This window comes from Ambystoma mexicanum, chromosome 2p, assembly GCF_040938575.1.
Source record: "Ambystoma mexicanum isolate Mex_15411 chromosome 2p, UKY_AmexF1_1, whole genome shotgun sequence".
Taxonomy (NCBI): domain Eukaryota; kingdom Metazoa; phylum Chordata; class Amphibia; order Caudata; family Ambystomatidae; genus Ambystoma; species Ambystoma mexicanum.
In genome coordinates, this window is record NC_090923.1 from 274,263,430 (window position 1) to 274,280,235 (window position 16,806).

A 16,806-nucleotide genomic window follows, 5' to 3' on the forward strand; every position below is an offset into this window, starting at 1 on the left:
ATATACAACCTTATTAAAAAACTAAAGATAACTACAGAGTGGTTCAGTAAGGTTTAGAAAAGGATATTTTGAAATGACAATATGGTACATAACAGACAACTGCTATTCAATTTAGATAATACCAGAATTTCCAGATGTGAGCTTTATTCATCATTGAGCATAAGCTACCGTATAAGAAATGTACCTAATGTAGATTTGATCGAAAGTGAATAAGCATTGTTTATAAATTTAAAATATATTGTTTACAAAAGAAGTAATTATATGTCTTTGAAATTTCTTTTTAGATGTTAATGGAATGCATAATATGCCCCTGAAGAAGAGATCATTCTCAAAATGTGTTGGACCCTTTGAAAAATAAATGATATGTGAAAATTATAATGAATGGTGATCCTGAGTTTTTATTTGAAATATTTGAAATAAAATTGTTCTCGATAATTGAAAAATTGAAAAACTGTACATGTTCCATAAATTGTATTAAAACATACCCTAGACTGTTTGGCTCATTTTCTGAGCTAGTGAAAGTGTGCAGGGGATGTGAGTTCCTCTATTAGGAACTTATTCTGTGTTCATATATTTTATAAACCATATGCCAGGGTTGATTGTCATCTCCCCTGCACCTTAAATCCATACAAAGCACATGTCCTATAAACCAGATCATAAATCTATCCTTTAGCCACCAGAAATAGGAGTGGATAGTGAATACAACTGTTGGTTCTACAAACGAAACTAAGACCAAAGTGAAAGCTCAAGAACAATGACTCAAAACACAAAGAGAATATTGGCCCAACAATGCTCATATGGCATGAAAATGTATGGTGCACACCCTAACTAATACAGAAGAAATATTTAGAGATAACTCTTTGAAAAGGGTAATCAGAAATACCAAGGAAAGTATTGAACAGTTCAATATATGTTATGGATCTTAGGAGGTTAGCTGGAGACACCTGTCTCTTTTAAATCAGGTGACCTTAGCTTGACAACTCACAAGAGGTATTGTTGTACAGAGCGACTTTAGTTGCACCCGCTAAATGAATTTCCCCTTCGTAACATGCTTCAGAAGAATTAAACACATTTTTGAAGAGGTGGATCGTTAAGGATGCAATCCAGAAGCGATCCTCTATCAGAGGGAACAACTCTGGATCCTTTGCTTAAACATGGATCGACACACAGGGCTCAATGAGATGACACAATCAAGCTCAGAAACATTAGGTTTCAAAAACGATGGCTGGTCAAGCTAGAAGGTGTTTTTATGTAATAGGAGAGGGTGGCTAGGATGGCATCATGCAAATCAGGGATTGTGATTCCTTTACATAATGGCATCTGACAGTGTAATGTGGGTGAAAGACAAAAGAATATAACTCAGGAGCTCTTAGCACACTTATCAACGATATGAGCACTAATGATCAAGCAGTGATATACTGGCATTCAGTACGCCTCGTCTATCTATCGTCTATCGTCTATCTATCATCTATCTATTCAGAGATCCTAGCTTTTTGTTTTCCTGTCCTAAATTCTGGCTTAATGAGCAGGATGACTTACTTACAATTAAGATACCCAGCAACCTGGTGGTAAAGTAAGGGAATTATTCTAAAACTAAAAGTATAAAACATTAACTATTATGTGTTAGTCTAAGCGTATGAACTTGCAACACATTAATTAATGAATCTTTTATAATGTGATCAATACACATTGTCTTGCTTTGAAGACAGATGCCTTGCCCCTGAGCTATCCTTGCGGTCTCCATTAGGAAGCATGAGAATAGTCCATCATGCATCACACTGTTTGTTTGTGCCCAGTTTGTGGACACATCAAGAGCTGAGGTCAAATTAGAAGTAGATATTGTGACTGTTTTACCATTCAGTGTGGCTCACCTGTACAGGTTGTCAGGTTCATTCCCCATGGAATATGTGGGCAGTGTCCATCTGTGGCAGGGCTATAATTGATTGATCAGGTAGAAAAATATTACAGAGGGAGCAAACGATTGTTTAATAATCACTCGTTTTTATATAGCACCACAAGCACGAGCGCTGCAATAACAGTTGTTATTTTTATCCCACTGCATGGTACTCAATTTATCAACCTCGGAAGGATGATAGGCTGAGTTGACCCTGCCGGGATTAGAACTTGCATCAGCAAGCTACGCACAGATGTCAGAATGAGCACTCAACTCGCTGTGTATCTGACAGGCATACATGGATATTTAAATCCATTACTGAATATGGGATCTTTACATGTCTATGGATTGTGCCAATCCTCAGTGTCCGAGTTTTATTCTCTAACTACTTGATTTCTCTACAAAATGTAATTAATGTGCTTTAACACATTTAAATTTTTACACATTTCTCTGAGGTTGTTTGATCATTGTGGACTGGTAATGTGTGGAGCAAGAACCAGTACCCATCTCAGCCTCTCGCCAGTTTTGGGAAGAGATGTGACAGCCATTTTATCCTCAATCCAATTTCTGAGGCTGTTGGAATCGGTTCATGGCAACAAACACTTTAATTTTAGAGTGAGAGCTGTGAAAAAGTAAAGTTGTGCATTATGTACTGAGTGTGTCAAGCATACAACCGTGTTAACACAGACATAGCTGTCAAATACAAAGATCTATGGTCATTCTTAAATTCCCAATTTTTTTTTAATGCCTTTTCAGGTTCTATTTGTCTCCTTCCTCTTTCTCACAGGGGTATTTTAAAAGATTCCAGTCGGAGTGCAGCAGACTGTCAATCTTGAAACGATGCCATCCTATCGGAACATAGTTGTTATTCTATGTTTTTATAATGTGCTTTGCTCAGTATGACACATGTAACATTATTGTTATCACTACAATCGTGCTCGTTTATAGTGTTAATATAACTAAATAATGTCCTTGATTAACTAACTTTTTTCCGACAATGCCTGCCATGCTGTCTCATAAATTGTTTTTCCTCCTCAGAAAATGTAAAACTCAGTGTATTACCCATGATCTGTTTCTTCTGGGAGCACCACCGCAATCTTTAATTTTGTGTGCTAGCATCAGATTGCTTGGTAGTGCTGTTGTACCTGCATCTTTATTTCATTATGCATAAACTCTAAAAAGACACGTAAAGTAGAAAAATAACAAACGTAGCTTTAGGACCTGCAGCCTTGTCTTCTGGACCCTTACAATTTAAGAGCCCACTCCCCCATAACCTCCCTTTGTATGGACAATGAACCCTATTTTATCATGAGGACATTCCTACAAAACACAGAAAATTTCAATGTATGTCTCTAGGTACCAGGTCAGTGTTCAGCTCGGGGATACCATAGTTGCTGATTCTCTCACTCTACTTTTAATCATAAATACAACACACCCACCCCTTCTTCAAGATATCTGTGTTTTCTTTCTTGTTGCAAAAATGCACCTGCCAATGTGACCCTCAACCAGAGAGACAGAGACAGAAACAAAGGGTGAGACAGAGAGAGATGACAGAGAAAAAGACCACAAGGTGGGAGATACAGAGAGAGAGAGAGACAGACAGAGGGGGACAGAGGGAGACAGAGATAGATAGTGAGAAAGAGAGTGAGTGAGTGAGTGAGTAAGAGATAGAGGAAGAGAGAGAGAGAGAGAGAGAGAGAGAGAGAGAGAGAGAAAGAGACTGAGAATGTCATATGTCAAGCCTGGTACAGCTAATACATCATTTGCTTCATATGTACTGTGTGACTCTTCATTGTGTTGGATTATGTTTCTAAACTGTAGTAAGAAACAGATCCAATAGTCAGATAACATATAAAAATATTCAATAATACTTTACCTGCACCTTGAATGTCTTAATTATGCCAAAAACCATTCTGAGCAAACTGTTATGTAGCCTTGAATAACCATTGTAGTGTTTTTCTCCTGACAAAAGACTATCTCTGAAAACATAGTTATCCATATTAATTAGTATGCCTAGGCTAATTCATTTGAGTCAACTCTGAACCACCTGATTAGCCACAGATTGATTTAGGCTGATCCTTCACAAACAACCTTTGTAGAAAACTCCATTCCAAGACTGCCATTTTTTTATGATTACTAAGGAATAGTGTAAACCCAGATACCACCTTGCAAGATACCCACACATGTAACCTTTTTGTCAATGACTTGGGAGAAGGAAACTTGAGTGGATGAGACTTGATTGGAAGTGGAGTGTTACATTGTGTGGCCTTATCTGAGTCTACAACACAGATGCCTTGTCCCTAAGGTGAAAGACGTGGCCCTCTTGTGGGCCAAGAGAAGTGTCTATCTTGTGGGCTAGTCTGTCCAAGCACCCAAACATGACAGGGGCAACAAGAAGTATGAAGTCAATCATTTTACATCAATGAAAGTAGCAAGGGATCCTGAACCAAACATAGGGGTTTTATGGAGGTTGATCCCCCAAGAACATTTTTAAACAATGGCTTAAAATGGTGAATTTGACTGCCAGCATCCCCAAATAAAAGCATACACCTGTTGGCTCTACACTTAATGGCAGTACAACATCCCATACCACTGTATAATGGTACCAGACCCCCACCGCCTCAATCTGAGCACAGATAACATGATGGGCTGATCAATGGCTCCAGTATTGCAGAAATGAGAATTATAGCACTTTTGGTTTTAGGTAAAAAGTGTATGTGGGGTGACACATTTTTTTGGGGTCAGAATGACTCAGGAAGTGAAGGGTGTCTCCAGTATTTTGTTTACAAAGGTAGCGGGCGCCCCTCTCTCGATAGAACAAGGCGTGATAACCTGTTCAGTGGTTATTAACCACTTGAGAGTTCGCAGCCACTGCTTTTTCTCACTGTGCCTTTCACAGATGGGAAATATCCATTTGCATATCAGTCTTTGTCCTGCCCAGGGGCAGTCCAGCACCGAAATGCAATGGCAATTCCAACCTGAACGAGAGTACCACCAGCAACCCCATACACGTGTTTCACCCTTGTTGGGGATCATCAGTGAGGTGAAGCTGATACCTCTCTAAGCACAGTGAGTGTCTCCAGTATTATTCACATATCATGAATATATACAAATATATTCTGGAAACTGGATAGAAAATTAGATATGCTCAAAAGTAAAAATGGACTCACCATTTGGTAGCAAGGCTGAACAGACTGAGATAGATTGTAAAATGGATGCCAAATACAAAATGGCGTTGTAAGGATGGGTGTCAAAAAAGCCTGAATCAAGCTTACACAGTAGAAGGTCTTTGGCAGCATCCCGCTGTGAAATACTTGAGTTTGGAGATTAAATTTGAAACTTGGCCGGGGAAAGTAGACATGATTAATGATAAATCAGATAAAGGCAAGGAAAGTTACCAATTAGCACAGATCAGCTGCATTATCGGGCAGCAAGCAAATGAGCTCATCAAGGTTTTCACGGTATGAGCTGCCAATTAAATTTGGTAGGACCTCGAGAAGCAGATAAGGACTGTTTTTTGGCAGGATTAAAGGATTTGTAATTGTGTCTGGCTGGGTCTGAAATAAGGCTATTAGTCTATGTGTCAGTCAGCCAGTGCTTGCCTAATGTGGGCTTTGTGAGTGACAGATAAGCCAACCAATCAGAGATAAGGAGGGCTTTTTTTCTGGCTCAAGAAACAATCAGATATGTATCCTGAATTTGCATGTGGGTATTGGATCATTGAAAAGGGCCTTTACAAGGAGGAAGGCAGAATGCTGCTCTTTGTGCTTCCAGTGTGTCCTTTGAACTTGTATTAAACATGACTGTGAAATTACACCGGGCTTCCTTTCCTCCTTGTTCCAGTCTCAGTGCTAGAGTCCACAGATACCAGAAAGCTGATGAGATACAGAGGGACCTTCTGTTCACCACAGTAAGTGAATATGTCCAGACTGGCTTTACCAACATAGGACAGTATGGCCAAGTAAGAACACTCATCATGTTGGCTTTGTAGCATTGTTCTCAGTAAAATAAATACCATGCCACAGTAAGAAAGTGTTCATATGTGTCAATACTGGCCTACATTTTTGTAGACAGTTTGTAGCCAGTCTGGGGAGTGTAAAATGTCATGCCACTGTACAAACATGTCCTTGCTGGCTGCATAAATGCCACCTCCCCTTATGTAAGAATATTCATTATGTTGACTTTGTTCTTAATGCCACAGTAATAAATCACACCCTCGTTGGATGCTGCTAATACCCACCCCTGCATATGTAAAAACACTCATCAAGTTGTCTTTGCCCTTAACACCATTTCAAAATGGCAATGCATAGTAAGAAAACATGTCCAGACTAGCACCAATGTTAGCCAGTATGGCCAAGCAATAACACTCATGTTATATTTGCTCTTACCATCAGGAAACAATTCTATGGCAAAGTAAGACAAAATGTCTTTAGTGTTTTACAAATGTCCTCCATGTAAGAAACCACATCCTGTTGAATGTTGCTATAATGCCAGTAGTACATGGCACGCCTTCATAATAAATCTTGTCCGGACTGGTTGCAACAATGTATTCCCGTATGGCCATGTAAGAACAATCATGTTGGCATTATTCTTGATGCCGGTAAACAATGCATTCCTGTCCAGACTGGTTGCACCAATGTAGGCCAGTATCGCCACGTAAGAACACTCATCATGTTGGTTTTGCCTTTTTTAATACCAGAAAAAATGCTGAAAAATGCCAGGCCACAAAAAGAAAACATGTCTTTGTTCACTCTCAAAATGCACTCCCATTTAAGAACACCCATGATATAAGCTTTGCTCTTCCAGGACCCAGCCACACACATAGCCAGACACACACACCCAGCCACACACATAGCCAGAAACACGCGCAAGCAGTCACAAACCCATACATCTTCTCGCTCAAGCAATCATTCAGACATAGACCAAGAACATTCACACTGTATTCTCAATTATTCTCATTCACGTGTGCTCACACCTTTGCACACCATCCACACTGCACTCTCATATGTGCACCTCCTTGCATACACTCATATATACATATAAGTCTGACATCCTCACACAAACATACAAAAATATTTGTTTTAGTACCTGTTTACCTCCAGCTCTGGGCTTGTGCTATTCTCAGGCCTCTGGATGCCACGCGCTAGTTCATGGCATGCACGGTAGAGCCAGTGAGCATCCATATTGATGCCCAATGAGATCTAAAGGTGTGGGAGGTGCACAATCACCCCATACCCACTTTTGGGCTTACAGTTCCCCAGCTTGAATCCTCAATAGACCATACAAAGCTGGGGAAGCAAAACACTCTGACATTGCATGACGTGTTGGAAATGTATGCTGGGGAATATGTTGGCAAACCATTTTTCCATTTACATTTTTGGTGGCTACTCTATAATGAGTGGTAGGTTGGTGCCCCATCATCCATTATAGACGAGCCACTTCTGTTCAGTTCGCTGGCTCTATAGTAAAAGGGGTAGATTGCATATACAGATAAGCAATGTCGGACCAGACCTCAGATCTTTTTACTCCAAATAAGCTCACCTCTCAAGAAGCAAGTGAACGCTTGTCAGTAAAACAAGTTTATTGTATACAAATGGCCGGGAGAGGCTAGACGTCTCCTTAGAGACAGAACTAACCAGATTCTTCTCGAACCACACAAATGCAGCACTTCATATACATTATTGCAACATTTAACACACTCTCACCCACATATTTTGTTAAAAAGCCATCCCCCAAAATATGATTGGCTAACCCTGCACAAGAAAATCTAATCCCCCTAAGTTCCCACACTCTTATTGGATACATTCACCTAACCACCACCCCCTTCAACACCCATTTACATTAGCTCATACTTACAGTACAATCCCTTTGTGGGCTTGTTACATAGTCAGTCGTGACTACATCACGTGATTACATATTCACTTACAACAATCCTAATTTATTACAAGTTCCATCTGGTCAGTGACCTCTTAAACCCAGGCGTGATGCACATGGTTTTAACAAGAACACAATAACACAAAATGGACCCTTTCAACAAAGCATCCTTTAAGTGCGTCTCAGAAATTGGAGCCTGTGTTCCCATTGATTCAGTGATCAATCTAAACCTCTACGTCTATGTACACCTTTTAAGTTCTTGATACTCTTAATAAAATAGACAGAACACTGTAGACAAGAAAAATAATCAATACAAAAATCTACTTTATTCACATAAATAAAACATTGTAAATGCATAGAAAATGACCAAAATATGCAATAAAGTGACTTGTGCACTCTTTTTATAGTGACTAGTGCTAAAACAAACACCTATTTTTAATGTATTTATTTATTTATTGTTTATTTGTATAGCGCCTATACACAGAGGAGTGTTTCAAAGCGCTCAAGGAGGGGAGGGACACAATGGGGAAAATCAACAGTCATTCAGAGACCTTGACTTTCTGAATGATACAGGCCTGCACAGAGCAGATAAGTACAGGGATACATGCATGTATACATTTAACAGTGGAGATAACTCTTTCATGTCTGATGACAGTCCTTAGTTTTTCAAAGTGCCTTAAACAAATAGGGTAAAAAAGGGGGGGCAGGGTAAAACAGACATTCTACTATACAATGCTATGTTGAAGTGGATCATGCAATTATATGGGGGCGTGACATACATAGAGTGGAAGGGGGTGGGCGGGTGAAGGGGGAAGGGAAGAGGAGTGTAGGAAAGGCAGGCTACTGGGCTTTCTACGCTCTGAGTGGTGTAAGCCGTTTTGCGGTATTAGGAAATGGGCAACGTAGATGGGTGGCAATGAGGAAGGAGGTGGGAGTGGAGGGGTTGATATCAGAAGGGGGACAATACACCAACAATACAAGGAGGATAGAAGGAGAGGAGAGTGCTAGCAGAGAGGGTGGGATAGGGTGGGAGGGCAGAAGGTGTAAATGGGGTAGGAATAGGGACTGCAGATGGAAAAGCTACATTTCATTTTTAGGCAGGATAAGGCCTTCATACTTATACAGTTATAAATCAATAATAATAAAGAAAGCATACTAAAATGTTCAATGCTAACAAATTATAAAAAGTTAGGTTCTGACACTTTCGGTATTTGTGTCACACTACCATAGAATGAATATAATATGTTGCACACATTGCCACCTATTGGTTTAGTAAAGAAGTTGCTCAAGATGCAACTGGTTTATGCGTGACATGTTTCGTCCCACTTCATGTCTTGATACAATTAAGGGGACTTCTTCAGGAGAAGTGTCATGAAAAAATTGAATTAGATTTTGTATGAACATTCTGGTTTATTTATTTATTTAATATACATATAGCCAAGTCGGCTTTGTATATAAATTACAGACAACATACATGTAGACACAAATTATACAGTTATCCAAAATCAACACTAACAATTACATGTTTAAAATTCAATACATTCCCTATAACTAAAAGATAATACAAGAATATAAATAATATTCTAATACTATATTAAAAACAACTTGTTTTTGTTATCCATTCAATCTAAAATCCCCTTTGATTGGTCATTTAAGATTTCACTACATTTCTCATAAAATATATATAATTTAGGTCATTTCCTTCCATAAATCTGGACCATGCAAATGATCTATCATCGCAAATGATCTATCATCGCAGTCAACAGCATTATCATATGCTTTCAAATGGTTCAATCTGATCTTGTTTAGACTTGCACAATCAACCAATATGTCTTCTAGTGTTTCTAGAGAATTATCGCCACATAGTCGGCACATGCTGTCAGGTCTATCAATACCAATTTGTCCGCCTCTACATTCCAATTCTTCACTGATGTTAGATTTAAGTAACAAGTATTGTCAATGACACCACTGTTGGGGTAAGCCGAGATATATCTCAGTTTAGACGCCTGGAGCATTCTTTGTTGGACATACAGGACACTATTTACATTTGCTGCTAATTGGATCAGATTATTCTCAGTAATATAGATGTTAAGCTTCTGCTTGAGCCAACATTTGCGTGATCTAGAATGGAGGCTACTATTTGTCAATCTATATCCTTCAAACCACTTTTTATGACTAGTCAATACCTTTCCTAGGGTCCCTGTATTTTCACAACTGTCTAAATTGATAAAGGCCTGGAGATAGCTAACCATAATGGTTTCATTCTCCAGGTATAGCAATCTTTCATAACACATGGCCACTCTATATATAAAATTAGAGAAACTACACTTCATGTCCAATTCTAGATTAATGTATTCTATAGGAAGTGTGTGTGGCATTCTAAGCAATTTCCGTAATAGTTTTGCATCAAATGTACGTATTTAATCACACAGCATGTGACCCCACACCTCAATCCCATATACCATGACTGATACAATCTTAGTATTACATAAGACGATAATCATCTATAGTGAGCAGCCTCCATTTCTGCCAATAAATGCACTGACGGTATTTGATGTCCTTGTGCATTTACTTTTATTTCCTCCCAATGTGTGTGCCATTTAAGCTGGTCATCCACAACCATGCCTAGATATTTATAATGCTTTACTTGTTCCATGGCTTCTTCATCAATTTTCTATACAAATGTGTTACTTTTTTTCTTATTGCCATTGAAAACCATGAACTTATTTTTAGAGATATTTACACTTAGACATATGTACCCAATGCTTGTAGCACGTTCTGCAGACGCTTGGGAGTGTGGTCTAGGAGGAGTAAATCATCTGCATAGCCTAGCTAGCCGATTCTTCCTGTCCCTATTTTAACAAGACAATGGGTTGTATTGTCAAGAGCAATACCTAGATCAGCTAAGTACAGGTTAAAGAGGGTGTCTGTCACTATACATTCCTGTTTCACCCCTCTACTTGTACTGATTTTCTCAGACAGGGCACCTTGGCCATCTAGTCAGACTTTTATACTTGTGTCCTTGTATAAAAGCATAATCATCTTTAATATGCCTTGGGGAATCTTCCATCCCACTAGTTTCCTCCACAGTATACTATACATAATTATATCGAAAGCAGAGCTAAAATCGATGTATGCGCCGTAGACAGAAGTCTTACTTCTGGTCCACGCAAACTCGACCGCAGAGGTGAGAATCAACAGATTATGAGTCGTGTTAGAGTTAGCTCTAAAACCTTTCTGGTTTGGGCGGAGGATATTGTTATCCTTAATCCAATGTGCAGTTCTATCAAAAGCACCTTTGTAAATATCTTCCCCGGTATATCCAACATTGCCAATATCTTCCCCGGTATATCCAACATTGCCAACATTCTGTAGTTCGAGGAATCTAACCAAGAGCCCTTCTTATGCACCAGCAGAATGTGGCTCTTCCTCCAGGATTCAGGCAGGATACCAAATTCACTGATATGCACAAATAGTAGACTCAGTGCTCGGGCTCATATCTGGTGAGGTCTTTAATAGACTATTACAGGTACCATCTGGACCAGCTGCACGTGAATTATGAAGCCTCTCTATTACCTTAGCTATTGCACTTACTGAGGCTTTGAATACCCATTTCTCTGTTGGCAAGGCTAGCTCCTCATCTATTGGTGTACGTGCACCCAGAGTTGCCTCAATATGGGTACACCAATCTTTCTCTGGGACACTATTGATTGGCAAATCTCTCTTAACTGTTCCTCTTAATACTGTCCATATACCATTGTGGTTTCCAGAATTAGCATAGTTTGCTAATTGTTGCCATACTTCCAACTCACAATGCCTACGATGAAGTCTCAGCCATCTATGATACTCAGCTTTGACCTGTCTGATCTCTGCAATGGTTTCCCCAGGAGTATGCAAGCCCTTCGTTCGACTAAGAACTTACGCAATAGTTCTGCGCAGTTGTTTTTTTGAAGCTGTAATGTATGCATCATAGTGTTGTCCATTGTAATGTTCTTTGTTCCATATTTCCTTTATGCTCTTAGAATGTATTTTCTTTTGTAGTCTCTGTGATACCTGTTGTGAGCTTCTGAAAATCTGCCAATATGTTTTTGGGACAATTCCCATGGTTCCCATCAAGTTGCTATATACATATAGGAAGCATTTCAGCTGTAACCTCCTGTGCCTTATTTAAATCTTTTGCATTCCACTGAATACGGTTCTGGCCATTGTTGACATAGATGTCTCCATTCTGGGTACAAGAGTAAGATATTTTAATAAAGTGCATAGTGGCATATGGTTGCTTTCATCTCTTGTTGCGACTGCCATAATTTCTACCAACGCTACTGCTGCCATATTTCCAAACACATAGTCAATCGTAGATGCATTATTCCCTCTCACCCGTGTACATGCATTATGGGCATCACCCGGACAAAATCCATTTAACATAGTAAATCTGTGAGCATATAGCAGGTTAGCCCATGCTTTCCCTTGTCTGTCTTTTAGGTTTAATCAGTGCACATTCACCCATATTAGCACAATCTATATTGTTTGATTCTATATTTGCATTGAAGTCACCACCTATCCAAACTGGTTTGTGACAGTTAATCATATTTAAAATCTTATCCACAGTTGTAACATTAAGTTTGGTCGCTATAGCATTGGGTGGATCATATATGTTCACAAGGAACATCTCAGTATGGTTGCTAGCAATTTTTACCAACTGCACCATTGTGGATGACTCTCTGACTTCACTTAGAATAAAGCGGTTACAGGTCGTAACTAATAGCCCCCCTTAGGCCGACCGATAGGTCCCTTAGTTTCTGGGATTTGTAAGGTATTGCTACTGTCAATATGACATGTCTTGGTCATGCAAGTTCTTGTAGAGCTATAATATTAAAGCGATGGATAGATTTTAACAGACCATCCACAGCCGTGAAATGAGAAACCCCTCTTATATTCCAAGAGCATATGCTGGTATTGTCATCGAGAAATCAATGAAAAATGAGTTTTGAATACAGTGGGCAGTCATTGACAATAGCCCTCACTTATGTTACTTCTGTCGTCTCTGGCATATTCTACTCTCGGTTTTCTATTAATATTCTGAGAGTTTGCTCTTGGGTCAATTTCTGAAATCAATTTCGGAACTCATATTATTGTTCGTTACTCCATCCCTGGATTCTTTATTGTTATCTTTGTGGTCACACCTTGCTACTGCAAATTCCTGTTCCTGTGAGCGCGGTCTATTCATTGATGGTTCCAAGTAAGCATCATATTTACTATTACTGCACACCTTATTTCTGTCTTTTAGTGCAGACATGTTTACAGGCTTACAGGTATACCCAATACGATATAGCTCTTTTTCATGCTTTGTCACGTAATATAAGATTGCATCAGTATGAAACCAAACATTAGATATGGGAATTTTCAGATGTTCCAGTTGGTCAACGATCTTGATGTCGTCAGAAGTAACCACTCTTAAAGCCATTACAGTCTGAAGAATGCATAAGATAGCCTCTCTGTTAAGGGGAGGTAATTGTTCATCGTACGACACAGGTGTGATTTGGAGAACGGTAAATTCCTCCCTTATGTCATCATGATAGTTTCGATTTCTAGTTGTTTTGGAGTTTGAGGGCTTGTTAGTCCAGTGCTTCGGGAGTTTCAATTGGCCAATTGAGCATGTTTGAGTAAAGGTACTTATTGCTAGTTTCTCTTTTATCTCTTTATTTCCTTGTGGCCTGGTCTTCTTATTATATATTTTAGTTACTTGTGCAACTTGCACATCTTCATATTCAAAAAGGCATTCTATGTCATCAAGTGCATCTTCATTATATTTACTACGCGTATGATTTTGTTTTTTCAGCTGTCTCGCTCGTTTTTTTTCTCTACTTTTATCGTTGGTTTACTGTTAACATGTTCATTCTCAGTTATTTCATTACTTCCATATGTATCGGGTTAATCTACTATTTCACAGTCAACCTCTGCAACACATCCTGATGTTGCTTTTTTACTCTTTTTAGATTGACTACCATACATGATGACTTGAGATATTACTTTTTTCTGCCGCTTAACACTTATTTCTGTATTCGCTATAGAACTGTCGGTTTCTGTCGAGTTGACCTGGGAAGTTTGTTTGGTTACAGATTGAGAACTTGGTGTGATAGAGATGGGTGTATTAACAGTGCTTGTGCTTTGGTCTCTGAGTGTCTTCCTATAGCGGTTGATGGCCTTGTGTCATAATAAGGAAACTGGTATCAACGTTACCATTATTGGTAACAGCATTTTCCTTCGAGATGTTTAGTGTGGTATTTACATCCTTCTCAGCCTCCACAACCCTGCTACATTCACATCGAGGTTGTGTTATATCTTGCATCACACTGTTTTGCTGGGTTTGTGGTTGTGAGTCAGCCCAATCCTTCATATCACCAAAATAATCTATAAATGGTTCTAGTTTTCACTGTGGGTGACGGTTTGACTATTGTTCTAGGGGGACAGATTTTACTCTGCTGCATGATCTTTGCTTCCTGTGTTGGCATGGGAAGTGCAACACTATCAGATGTTAACATTCCATTTGGCGGATCAAGAGGCGGGTGGACACCGTCTTCTACCGCATTCACAGCCATAGGTATGCTGCTTCTTCTCATAGCCATTATACATGCTTTCTTATTTCTTTTAACGCCTGAACAAGCAGTGATTTAAAGCAGCACTCTACCGTTATGTGTGGCTATGTAGCGTCTAATTGCAACATTCACTGTTAAATGGAGGACGCATGTGGCACAAAAGTCTAAGAGAGGGAGAAGTAGAAACCAATCACGTTCACCCCAATCTGAGATCACATACAGCTCAACAGCTATTGTAATAAGTTAGAGCGGATGACCCGCATATACTGGCATTTACAATTGCGGTCACCGCTCAATCGGGTTTGAGTCGCCTAGAGACGCTGAGCCCGGCAGCTGGTAAACAGCACTTTAGAAAGGACTTCCAAAATGCGCAAGCTCCTGCTGACATAGTGCTGTCGGGGTCAGGGGCGGGGCTTCTCTAGATATGGCAAGAAGGCACACGTTTTCACACCTAATTTAAATGTAACAGCCAGGGACAGCCTGGGACAGCTAACAACACTTTAGAATGCACTTCCAAAATGCGCAAGCGCAAATGCATGCAGCTCCTGCTGACATAGTGCTGTCCGGGTCAGGGTCGGGGCTTCTCTAGATATGGCAAGAAGGCAGACGTTTTCACTCCTAATTTAAATGTAACAGCCAGGCCTGGGACAGCTAACAGCACTTTAGAAATGCATGAGCACAATGCACGCAACTCTTGCTGATGTTGTGCTTCTGGGGTCAGGGAGCGGGGCTTCTCTAGATATGGAAAGAAGGCAGCCGTTTTCACTCCAAATTTAAACGTAACAGCCAGGGACAGCCTGGGACAGTAAACAGCACTTTTGAGTGCAATTCCGAAATGAACGTGGCTCCTGCTGATATAGTGCTTCTGGGGTTAGAGGGCGGGGCTTCTCTAGATATGGCAAGAAGGCAGCCGTTTTAACTCCAAATTTAAAGGTAACAGCCAGGGATAGCCAGGGATGGCAAACAGCAATTTAGAAAGCACTTCCGAAAATGCGCGCGGCTCCTACTGATATAGTGCTTCCTGGTTCAGGGGTCGGGGCTTCTCTAGATATGGCAAGAAGGCAGCTTTGGCTTGCCTGCAGTTACAGTCATCTTGAGGTTGCGGACAAGACAATACAATCTGCTCTTGCTTTGTGTTGGTGTGCTCTGGCTGTCCTACTCCTAGCCCTGTGCCAAAGGAGTCAGAGACATTCACCTGGGAATAGAGCCCCGGAACTGCCTAAATGCACCTCCCTCGCAACTGCACCTCGCTGGATTACAGTAAATCAACCTTGGCTACAAGAGTCATTTACAGGGACAACTTTTCTTTGGTCACACTGTAATTTTTAACACCTACAACATAATGCAAGAAACAGAATACATGAGTGCTGTTTGTACAATTGTATTTAAGCAATCCTCCAAAACAAAATAAGTATGGAAGAATGCTTACACCACTTCATATGTGGTTGATTCAAATTCAAGTATTTCCTTACCCCTAACTTGCTGACTCAGTGTTTAATTAGTATACACTTGTTTGTTGTGTTGAGCACTACACACTTAGTTAACCCCACTAGCATCAGCACTTACTTATGAAGTAGTCTAATGTCTGTGGATTCCCAGTGGGTGAGATTTATGTGGAGTAACATCAGGCTGTCTATTACATAATTGAGGAACACTGTGTTTAGATGGGAGACAAAAACGTAAACACGGGCACTAGTTAGTGCATGTTCTTTTTTACAGAATGTACTGCTTGCAACTAGTAACAAGACAACAGAAACAGATGTCCTTGTGCACTCGGACATGAGCTCACCTCCAATGGCTTAATCAAATCCTGAATAGAGGTTGAATAGAGCTGTGTTGAGGGGGAGGCTTACTCGCTCTGTATTGACATACACAGCTTACTGTTTAGAAATATTCGTGAAATGTGGCGCAATGAAACACCTGCAATTATAAACAACGAGCAGGGCTTACAGATCAGAGCTGCCATGTGCTCGAGAAGATCATGTGATAACTATTAGTCTCCTAAACATCATGTACCTACACAGCTGCATTAGGTTATAGTACTCGTCGCCATCTTGGATGGCACCATGAATGAACCATTCAAATGTATGCTACTCGATTCCCTGATATACGAAACAAAAAATTGGCGAAAGGAAGGTTTTCCCTTGTGTGGCGGGGATGACAACTCGAAAACTGTAAGAGAGAGTTGAACTGGATGGATCCCAGCCGGCCCATAAGACTGGGGGTCTCCAAACAGCCCTTTAAGATGAGTAGCAGCACCCTCGAGATAGATGGGGATGCAGACTCATACGCATGCATCAAATAATTATGACAACCTGGCAAAGGGAGTCCGTTTAATGACAAGTACAGAAAACAGGGATTTCAATGAACATCAGCAACAGCTCGATCTTCCTTCTCGCTTAAACTCCAACTAATTTCAGAAAAACAACGTAATTTATACCA

At 40.0% G+C, this 16,806-nt stretch overlaps 1 protein-coding gene across 6 annotated transcripts in view; it reads right to left on the reverse strand.

Moving 5' to 3' along the window:
- Window positions 1–16,806, reverse strand: part of LOC138566370 (inter-alpha-trypsin inhibitor heavy chain H4-like) — a 1,003,937-nt gene that overhangs the window by 420,166 nt on the left and 566,965 nt on the right. The window lies entirely within an intron of this gene.